General features: G+C 45.1%; 1 protein-coding gene and 2 long non-coding RNA genes across 3 annotated transcripts in view; 1 reads left to right on the plus strand and 2 right to left on the minus strand.

Moving 5' to 3' along the window:
• The window catches only part of LOC102677004 (lysine-specific histone demethylase 1A), a 102577-nt gene that overhangs the window by 6767 nt on the left and 86205 nt on the right, over positions 1-9605 (minus strand). The gene's annotated exons all lie outside the window — the stretch shown is intronic.
• Positions 952-1784, plus strand: LOC116185353. Its single transcript, XR_004150194.1, has 2 exons — positions 952-1433; positions 1466-1784. It is a non-coding gene; the product is annotated as an uncharacterized LOC116185353 (long non-coding RNA).
• Positions 6312-9224, minus strand: LOC102676910. Its single transcript, XR_421477.2, has 2 exons — positions 7787-9224; positions 6312-6594 (listed from the first exon to the last, which is right to left on the minus strand). It is a non-coding gene; the product is annotated as an uncharacterized LOC102676910 (long non-coding RNA).

The following is a 9605-nucleotide window of genomic DNA, read 5'->3' on the forward strand; positions in this document are numbered from 1 at the left end:
AGAGGGACGAGGCGAGCGTTCCCTCCATTGGTTCGAGTTTACAAGGAAGTACACTTTAATTGAAATTTAAATAAGAGCCGGGAGAAGAAGAGAGCATCATCGAACAAAAGGGGCCACAGGCGAAGCGTTAAATACCGGGTTTCAATTATTCATTCGGATAGTTGATAACAATGACTACGGTTTGGAAAGACTACGGAGGACAAAAGGGTGGAACGCGTGGGCCATCTTCAAACTTTTCGAAGAATGGTGCTCGAATGAAAACGAATGGTACGAAAGTACGACAATGAGAAATTAGAGGGAAGAATACCGTTCTTTCTCTTCTTCTACTTCGTTATTTTTCTATATCTGAGTTTTATAAAATATAGAGAGATGGAATCGTGAGAGGAATGGCATCTACTTTGATCTCGTCGTTTATAAATATATTATACAACCTCTATTCTTTCTTTTTTCCCTCCCTCCTTCCCAAAATCATCGTTGGAAAAATAGTACCAATTTTAATTTAAAAAAATACTTAACTCAGGAGAATTATATTTTTCGGAAAAATGAGAACGAAAACAAAATCAGGCTGTATAATGTCTCGAATCGTGACCACGAAAAAAACTTTTCCAACTTCCTGGCAAAGTCGAAGAAATACTTTCCCTTCCTTGGCAAAGTGTAACGAAGATTCATCGTTAAAGAGAGACACCAGAACGGACGGACGGATGGAAGGAAGGACTGGTAACTTCCGGTGAACGGTGTTCACCGAGAGACCATCCGAGGAACCAGCCGAGGAACGCAAATATTTAACGAAGAATTTATCAGCGGTGTCTGAGTCTGTGGCCACCGTGACGATTCACCGAGACGAAGAAGACCTCTCTCTCTCTCTCTCTTCCCTCTTTTTCCATATCGAAAGAGAAGCTCTTTCTCTCTCTCTCTCTCTCTCTTCACTTTTACAAGCGTTGCCACCCTCTCTCCGGCGTCTTGTCTTCCGTTTGATCTTTGCTCGCAGTATTTTTTGACGGCGAGTCGAACAATTTGTATGCCGCGCTGCTTTTCAATTTACATTTAAATTGGTTGCTTATGGCGTTCTGTCGTCTCGACAGGAGTCGAAGTGCAGCCGGGAGCGCAACACGGCGAGGGTACGCGCCTCGGGAGCGGAGGGACAAAGAGAGGGGGTGGGACAGAGAGAGGATGCATCGCGTAACTCCGCGTGTAAGGGGGACGACGGACAGGGAGGAGGGAGGAGAGAGAGGAGGAAGCAGGTGGAGAAGGGACGTCCTCTTGGTCGAACAGTCAAATACTGAAACGGCCTCGAGAGGAGAAACGCCGAGTACCGCGCTGAGCAGCCGAGTTCATCGCACCGTGGCGACGAACAGCTCCGCGTTTTTGCGCGCGCCACGTGAACGCGTGTGCACAGTGGAGACGTATCAAGCTCGTGGGGAAACGTTTTCGTGGTGCACGCGTCGCCAAGGGAAACGTTTTCGAGAAATAGGGGATCGTGGTGTTCGAGTCGAGATCGAGCGATCGGTGTTGCTCGATTTTCGAGAAAACCTCGAGGATTGTTTGTTGCTTGCTGTCTAGATAGATACAGATTCGTTTCTTCTTCTATTTTTTACGAGACATACCATGGATAAGATAGTTCGTTATTCTTCGTATAACGACTCCGTTGTTCCGTGCAATGATGGAATTTCGACTTAATTATCGTTATATTAATTAATTATAAAAGCCTCGATAAGCTGTTCTATTGCTTTAACGAGTAGGGCGGGGGATAATTAAACACCGGCCCAACGACTAACACGAAATTACTCTAATCCGAGGATAAGATCTGAAACAACAGGAAGGGAAAGTTATGCTAATGGCGTGATAATGAAGCGATCTCCTCGTAAAAGATTAACCTTATCCGGAACCATATTATCCACGAATTTTTACGCAATCGATGTAAAAATTCCACGTTTCGATCGCGATGAAAAGGGACGATTTTCTCGTTTAAACACCCGTTTCGCGTGGCAAGATATTTCCAAGTATCTCACACACATGCTGACACGTGTCGAGAAAATCTCATTGGACGTGTAAACATTGATTTTCGGAAATCGCCCCCGCGGGATCCTCCAAGATGAACTTCCACCCTTGCCAATTTGGATCTTCGTCCAACTCCTTCGCTTCCAACGCGAACAAATATTTAATAAATAAATAGCCAGGTTGGTCTAACCTAAGGATACGTTTCGTACCGGTATGGAAAAGAAGATTGATTCACACTTTGGGGAGATCTTTCTCCGATCCTATTACCACGGTATCGAATCGGTATTTCACGTCGATCTATTTGGCGGAGAGATCTCCGAGAATCCTTGAGATAGAAAAACGAAAAACTTCCCTTTCGTTAGTACGTTAAATTTTCTTCAGCGCATCAGAAAAAGACAAAGTTAACTGTTATTACATAAAAAGAACTTGAAATTCAGATTTCGCTTCGTTCAATACTCTAAATCGAGAGAAGTTACCAAAGAGAAGATTTTCCTTCCACAGGAGAAGGAAGAGACCATCCCAATCCGAAACCATTTCTAAAAACAGACCTGTTGAAGCAACGCGACGGGAAATGGGAAAAGCCAGGTGAATCGCAACAGCTTGGTTGCGTTCCATTGTTGGAAGATTAAATATTCCCGTGTTTGCCACGCGACATACACACAGAGAAAGAGAGAGAGAGAGAGAGGGTTGTTGGTGAATACCGGTGGAAATTAGTATACACGGGCGTGGCGCAGGGCGTCGCGCAATTTCGCCAGGAGCTACTCGTTAACGCTCGCGTACCGTGGTTAACAAGGACGGCTCCGTTCTCGAACCCGCCTCGCAATCGAGAATGAACTCCGATTCGCTTTAACGCTCGCGCAAACAAACACCGCCTTATTTCCCGGCCACGCGGCACGGATTAAACGATTTAATGCTCCATGTTGACGGATAAACAAGGGAAACGTGGATAAATTAACGATTTACCAGCGATCCCGGGGCGGAGAATGAAAATAGGTATAGAAAATAGGGGCTCCGTTTCTGTCGATTGTTCACCCTCTCTAAAATTAAGGGATCCGTTGCTTTCAACTTTTCAAAATCAATTGTGGATCATCCCCACGAATAAACACGCATAAACACGTCGAGTTATTATCGTATAAAATTACTACTAGATGTAGCATTGCGATAACCAGGAGGTCGAGGATTTTTATGCATTTACGAGGGAATTTAAATATAAAACGATACGCGAAGAGAAGGCAGAAAAATTTCAATTTGCATAAACATCCGCAATAACTAAAAAAAAAAGAACGTCTACCTCGGGATAAACACTCTCGCCTCGAAACATCTTCGCTACGAAATTGTATCACGCTCCTCGCAAAGAAAGAAAGAAAGGAAAAAAAAAAAAAAAAAAAAAAGGAAAAAGGAAATTCAATATCAGAGTAGTTACGTTCGTTTAAAACCGGAGGAGACCAATGTTTCCACCATCGCGATGGCCCAATATCAGCGGGACAATAAAAGTCGGCAACCTTTTCACCCGGAAATGAAAACCGTTTCGACGAAGGGGGTAAACGATTCTAAAAACGTCCCGTGAAACGATCCTTCAAGTCAGCGGAAGAAGACGGTATCCGGACTTGTCTTACGACGACAAAAGAGAAACAGGAGAGCAACCCCTCTCCCCCTTTGCGAAATGGATCGCAAGGACGGAGCGAGGATGAAGAACCCCGCGAAAAATAAACGTTATCTCGTTTCGGTGTTCTCGTTTTCTGCCGCGCCGGGGTTTATCTTACGTTTGTCCCTTCGACAGCGTCCGTGAATTTAGCATCGGCAGCGTTCCGTATAATTTGTTCAGATTGCGATAAAGTTAATTGGAGGCTGGCGGGGAATTTATGATCGGCCTGGCCCCCCCTCCCCTCCCCTCCCCTCCCCGAACTAACCGACCAAAGATACGACGGAATCCGAGATTCCTAGATCGCGCTAGTAAGTAACGCTCCGCGGAGAGGAGAGATCGATATCGGTGGCCGCGATTTATTACGATTGTCACGCATTCTGTGCAAATGAGCTTGTGTGTATCCCGATGCGCTTTATATATATCCTAGCGCCGACCCAGCTTTCCTCCGGTTGATCGAGGGAAAATTCCGCGGCGAAAGGAACCGCGATTTTTCGCCCGAGCGTGAATTAATAAACGAGCGGATGGATCGCGGTTGAAGAGCGAGATCGCGCCTGTGTCCGGTGCCGGTTGTGTAATTAGTAGACACGATCGAAAGTAGAGAGAGAGAGAGAAAGAGGGAGAGAGAAAGAGGGAGGGAGGAGAGAGAGAGGGGGAGAGGAAGAGAGGTTCTTGGGTAACTGTCATTCGAGGACGTCCACGAAACGACATCTGTGAACGAATGGATGAACTGTTCCCGCGCTGGCCGGTAAAACAGGAGATCGATGGATCGGAGAGGGAGGGAAATATGAAATAAGATTCGTAGAAGAATCTGTTATAAATTAATGTTAAGAGAGTATGATTGTAATTATTGAGATTAACACTGTCTGTGTTACGATTTAAATCGAATGACATAAAAGCGGGGGCGGCCATATTCCAATTCCACTACTATTATTAATCTGAAAATTGCAACGGTGCATTAACTCGCCGTTAATTAACCGCGTAAACACGCATTCCTATCCTATCGAACAAGTATCCCCCCATTGAACAAGCGAAGCGCTATCCAAAATTTCCAGCCACGATTCTCTAAGTGGCTCGTGTAATCGTTTTAACAATACTGAAAGCTAATCGTAATAGCGTGCCGCGGCGGGAAATAAACGGGAGGCATCCGGTCGTCGATGGAACCGCAAAATTAACGAATATCGTGCCTCTCCTCCCAAATTTTCCAAAACCCGTAACATTAAGCTTCGCGTTGAAATCGATTCCGACTGGAAAGAGAGCGAACGAGTAAGAGAGACAGAGAGAAAGAAGAGAGATAAAGGTAACCGCAAACGAGGTTGCTCGCAACTTCGATCTGTCCGCCAATAATTAAACCGCGTCCAACGAACGAGCTTAGCCTTTCGGATTCATTCTGTATTGCGTGGAATTAGCCGGTCGTTCGTTGGAGAGCAAATCGAGAGAGTCGATTACGCGCGCAAAACCGAGGAGAGATCGCGGCGGCAGAGGAGGGGCAAGAGAGGGAAGGAAGGAAGGAAGGAAGGAAGGCAAAAGGGGTCCGGCGAGTAGCAAGAAGATATTTGAATACGACTATATACCGAGAGTAAATCGTATCGTCCGCAAACGAGCAGCGTGCTACACAAGAAATGCATTTGCCGGATGTCGGCGGTGGGGAGCGCGGGCCCCTCCCCACCGGGACAGGGGGACTCGAGGGCGCACGCCGAAAGGGGGTACGGTTAGCGATGGGCATTCGAAGGACTCGCAAGGCCCTTCGAACAATTTTGTTCCGAGAACTTTAATAAGGATATTACGATTTAAAAGAAGAACTTATTGGAAAAATTTGAAATTTGAAAGGGAATAGGGGAACATTTTATTTTAAAATGGATGCAATTTTATAGGATTCTAAGTAATATAAGCGATATCGAATTATGTCAAGTTTCAAGATTATATATAATAAACGCATAGATAGGACGCATAATCTAATCAATTTGTTTCGAATGCAAATCGAAAGTAATGATCGAGATATCGAAGGAAATTATCCAGTCCAAGAGGAGAGATGTTGTTGAGTCCATCGCTAGTAGTGGATACGAGCATCGACGAGATCACGGTAAGGCCCATGGAAAGTCCCCGTTCTCTCCCCTCTGAGGGTACCAGAGAGAGAGCAAAGGGGCGCTATCGAGGCGAGCTATCTCCCACCACCCGTACCAGTTGCGCCATAATATATAGGCCGTATCTCAGGCCCGCAAATTGCCTTTTTAAACACAACAAGACAGCCGTGCCCCCTTTCAATTTACGCAGGGCCCTTTTTCGCGTGCGCGCACCATTCCGTTTCCCTTCGGTCCTCCCTCTTTCTCGCTCTCTCCACGCTCCTCTCATCAACGTTTCCGCCTCTTCCCTTCTGCCCCTTCTCTACGCAACGCTCTATCCTCATCACCCTCCTTCCATCACACCCTCGTCTTGCTCCTTTTCGCATCCATCCACCTTCGGTTGCCTTCGACCGTTCTCCTCTATTACATCCACGCGGAATACACGGTCGAATGATTCTTCGAGAAAAAATGCGGCTACATATTTACAAGTGTAATTACAAACCCTCGCTACCAGTGATTAACCACTACTTTTCGTAGATGGGAAAATAAAAAACTTTTTGCGAGTTTCGTAAAAGTGGGGAAGTGCACGTCTGAGAATATCCGAGGTATATCTTGTGAAGGATATCTTATTAAGATTGTTTCGCCGCCAGTAATGATGAAATGTATAGTCGTTTGCGTGGTATCGACGAGAATAATTTTTGGAAACGACAGTCGTGAATTTTCTCCATTCCATCCGTTTTCAATTCCATTTCATCGTCCCTGCGTGCGTGGCAAACTCGTGGCCTGCCTTGGGGCCAGGAAAACGATCGTCCTTTCGGCCGAGAAATTGCTTTCCCGTGAAACGATTATGAATCGACCGCGGTAAAGAGTGTTCCACCGGGATGGATATGGCTAACACAAAGAAACGCTCGGTTAGTGGTGGTCTGTGAATTTGCGATTTTTTCCGCGGGTTAATTTGACCCGAGATACCCGGGCTTCGGATACAAATTATAGTATTTCCGTTTCTTCGAACGGTATAGAAGGGTTCTCGATATTGTTCTGTGTTACTTCGAGATATCCTTGAATTATAAAAAAAAAAAAAGAAAAAATTATCACGAGAGAAACATCCACGACACGTCACGGATATATCGGAATTTTCGTGCGCGCGATCGAAATCGTTTCGCAATTCGCGTTCTCTACGCTCGCCGTGAGTCATAAACCGGGTCAGCCGGCTCTAAGACACGACAATGATAATGATAGGTGTCTCAACCTGCTTGATAATGGAAGTGGGAAAGCGCGCGTTCCTTTTTTTTTGTAGATACGATTCGGTGATATGCAAATCTCTTAATAATCTCGAGTTCTATCAGTTTCTGGTGCACCGACTGCTAGAACGCCTATGCTTTGTGCAATAACCGTTAGCGAGACTTCGAATTTTCGAATTTGAACGAAGATAGGGAACAGCTGCGTATTTCGTTTTTTATCGTAATATTAATAAAGGGAAAAATTCGACATATCTCTGCGAGAAAGGAATATGGAACGAAAATTATTTAGAAACGACGAAAATAGAGCTAAAAGAAATTAGATAATCGACGAACGATAAAGGTAGAAAACGGAATAAAGGAGGTGAAAAGGGGACGACTATAACCAGGATGAGGAAAAATAAGATATTACGAACGATTCCTGTATGGAATTTTGTTGCCCTCTACCTACCGCCTTCAGCGGTAAAACCCAACAAAGTGAAAAAAAGTTGGGGAATAAGCGGCGAAAGAAAGATCTCGACCGTGAAAACAAACAACAAAACTTACGAAATACAAGGGAAAAAAGAAGGAGAAAAGAAAGAAAGAATGACGGTCGAAGGAAAAATATGAAAAAAGAAAGAGAGAGAGAAGAAAGGAAAAAGGGTGGTCCAAGGAGGAGGGTAGGGTTGGCGAGTTTTTAATCGGCGTAATAAGACGTCAAGGACACGGTCTACGCACCGGAAGAAAAATTCGTTTGCCTGGCCAGCAGTTAAGTGATCGCGCGCGCGCCTGCTTCGATCGACAAGATTGTCGATTTATGTTTACATACTCGTTTTACGTGAGATCTCGATAATTAGAGTGCTTACCTATACCTGCACGCGAACGGTAGTGGCTCGCCAATGTATACACACCGAGGTATACACACTGTTTTTCAAAGTGTACGTCGATACGTATATCCGTGTACGTGCGAGAGAGAGCGTGGAACCACTTCGAAACCGGGACGACGGCTATGGGATGATGCCATGGGAGGATTTAAAAAATGGAAGAACGTTGCGGCCAACGTTTTAAACGAGGCCCGATTAATCCCTCCGGGGGGAAAGAACGCGGCTTGAAATTGGCGTATAGTCTTCAGCGCGTTATCTTCGATCGTAAAGCATCGTCATCTTACGGCTTCGATACACTTCCAACGGTTGCTTATTCATCCCGTTCACGAGTCAATATAATCCGTCAGAATCTACGCCGTTTCGTTCGATCGCCTATGTATTCATCGCTGATGTATTCAAAGATGTCCAAGAATCCAAAAATAATACAAGTTGGAAAGTTTTTCGGGATCGGGTCGGGATATCGAAGATATTTCGTGAATTTCGTGAGATTTTTGCCAGAAAATTCAAATAATATTTTTGAGACGAAGCTCGAATACGACCGTCGATTCAAAGTGTTTAGAAACAACTAAGTGTGTGTATTTCCATCGAGAAGCCGATTACCGTCGAACCGAGCCGACTCGACCCGAATATAATTTCTAACTCGAGCGACCCGACGCGAGCCGATCATACCCGAACAATTTCCGAACCAACCCGAGTATAAATTTCCTCGCGCTTCGTTAATTTCTATCGTTTCGTAGTTTTTTTCTTGTGTATCTTTTCTTGTTTCTTCTCTCTGAAAAATTTTCAAGATTACTTTATTACATTCTTGAAGGATTTTCAATGCTGTTTCGATACCGACTCACTGGATCTTGAATCACATGAATAAAAGGTAATCTAAATATTAATGGGACGAGAAAGGATGGGACAAACAGTCACCCAATGCGTGTCGAAGAGAGAGAGAGAGAGAGAGAGAGAGTATACGAGTGATTTACAGTGTGGCATCGTGCCCTCGTGAACCGTATCGCGTATTTGCCGTGGTAATAACTCGACCTGGTTTAAGCGCATTTTGATGGTTCGCATTATATACGATTCGAACGACGATGGATGGCAAAATACTCCGCCGATATATAGGATTCGCTTCGAAGAATGGAGGACGCCGTTTCCCCTCTCTTTTCCGGTAGGCAACGCAGCGGGCGTCGAGGAAAGAATGTGTGTTATACGAGAAGGTAAGGGATCGCCTTCTTGCTCCTCGTTTAACCCTCCGTCGAAAAATATTGGTTCGTCCCTGATTATACGATCTTTTTGACGCGTTCGGCGTTCGCAGCAGGTCTTCCACGCCTCTGCGCTATATTAACAAATAACTTACATTCCTTCTCATTCCTGTTTTCGTTCAAAATTAAACGACGAAAAAGAAGAAGGAACGATTCTTTTTTTCCAACAAAAAATTCCCATAGGATGGAAAAACCTCGTCAACGAGAAATTCTCGCTATTCTCTTCATCTCGATCCAAGTGACAAACGTTTGAAACTGGAATCGCGAACAAGTTTGCCGGACAAATAGTTCGACGCGGGCAGCGTTAAATAACCAATCGATCAGGAATCGAAAAGGGGGGATGACTTCGCCTCGTGGCACACGCGTTCCCCAATTACCCGTCAAACGGACGGTCACATCACTCGAATCGGAACCACCCTTTGGCCCCTGGAAAAAACGTTGTGTGAATAACGGGCCGTCTCTCCATATGGTGGCCATTAAACACGCGAAAGAGGGCGAGCAACGAAACATTTTTAGCGGCTCCCGAAACAAAACCCTCCTCCTCCTCCTCC

Source organism: Apis dorsata, unplaced genomic scaffold (assembly GCF_000469605.1).
Source record: "Apis dorsata unplaced genomic scaffold, Apis dorsata 1.3 scaffold_163, whole genome shotgun sequence".
Classification (NCBI taxonomy): Eukaryota; Metazoa; Arthropoda; class Insecta; order Hymenoptera; family Apidae; genus Apis; species Apis dorsata.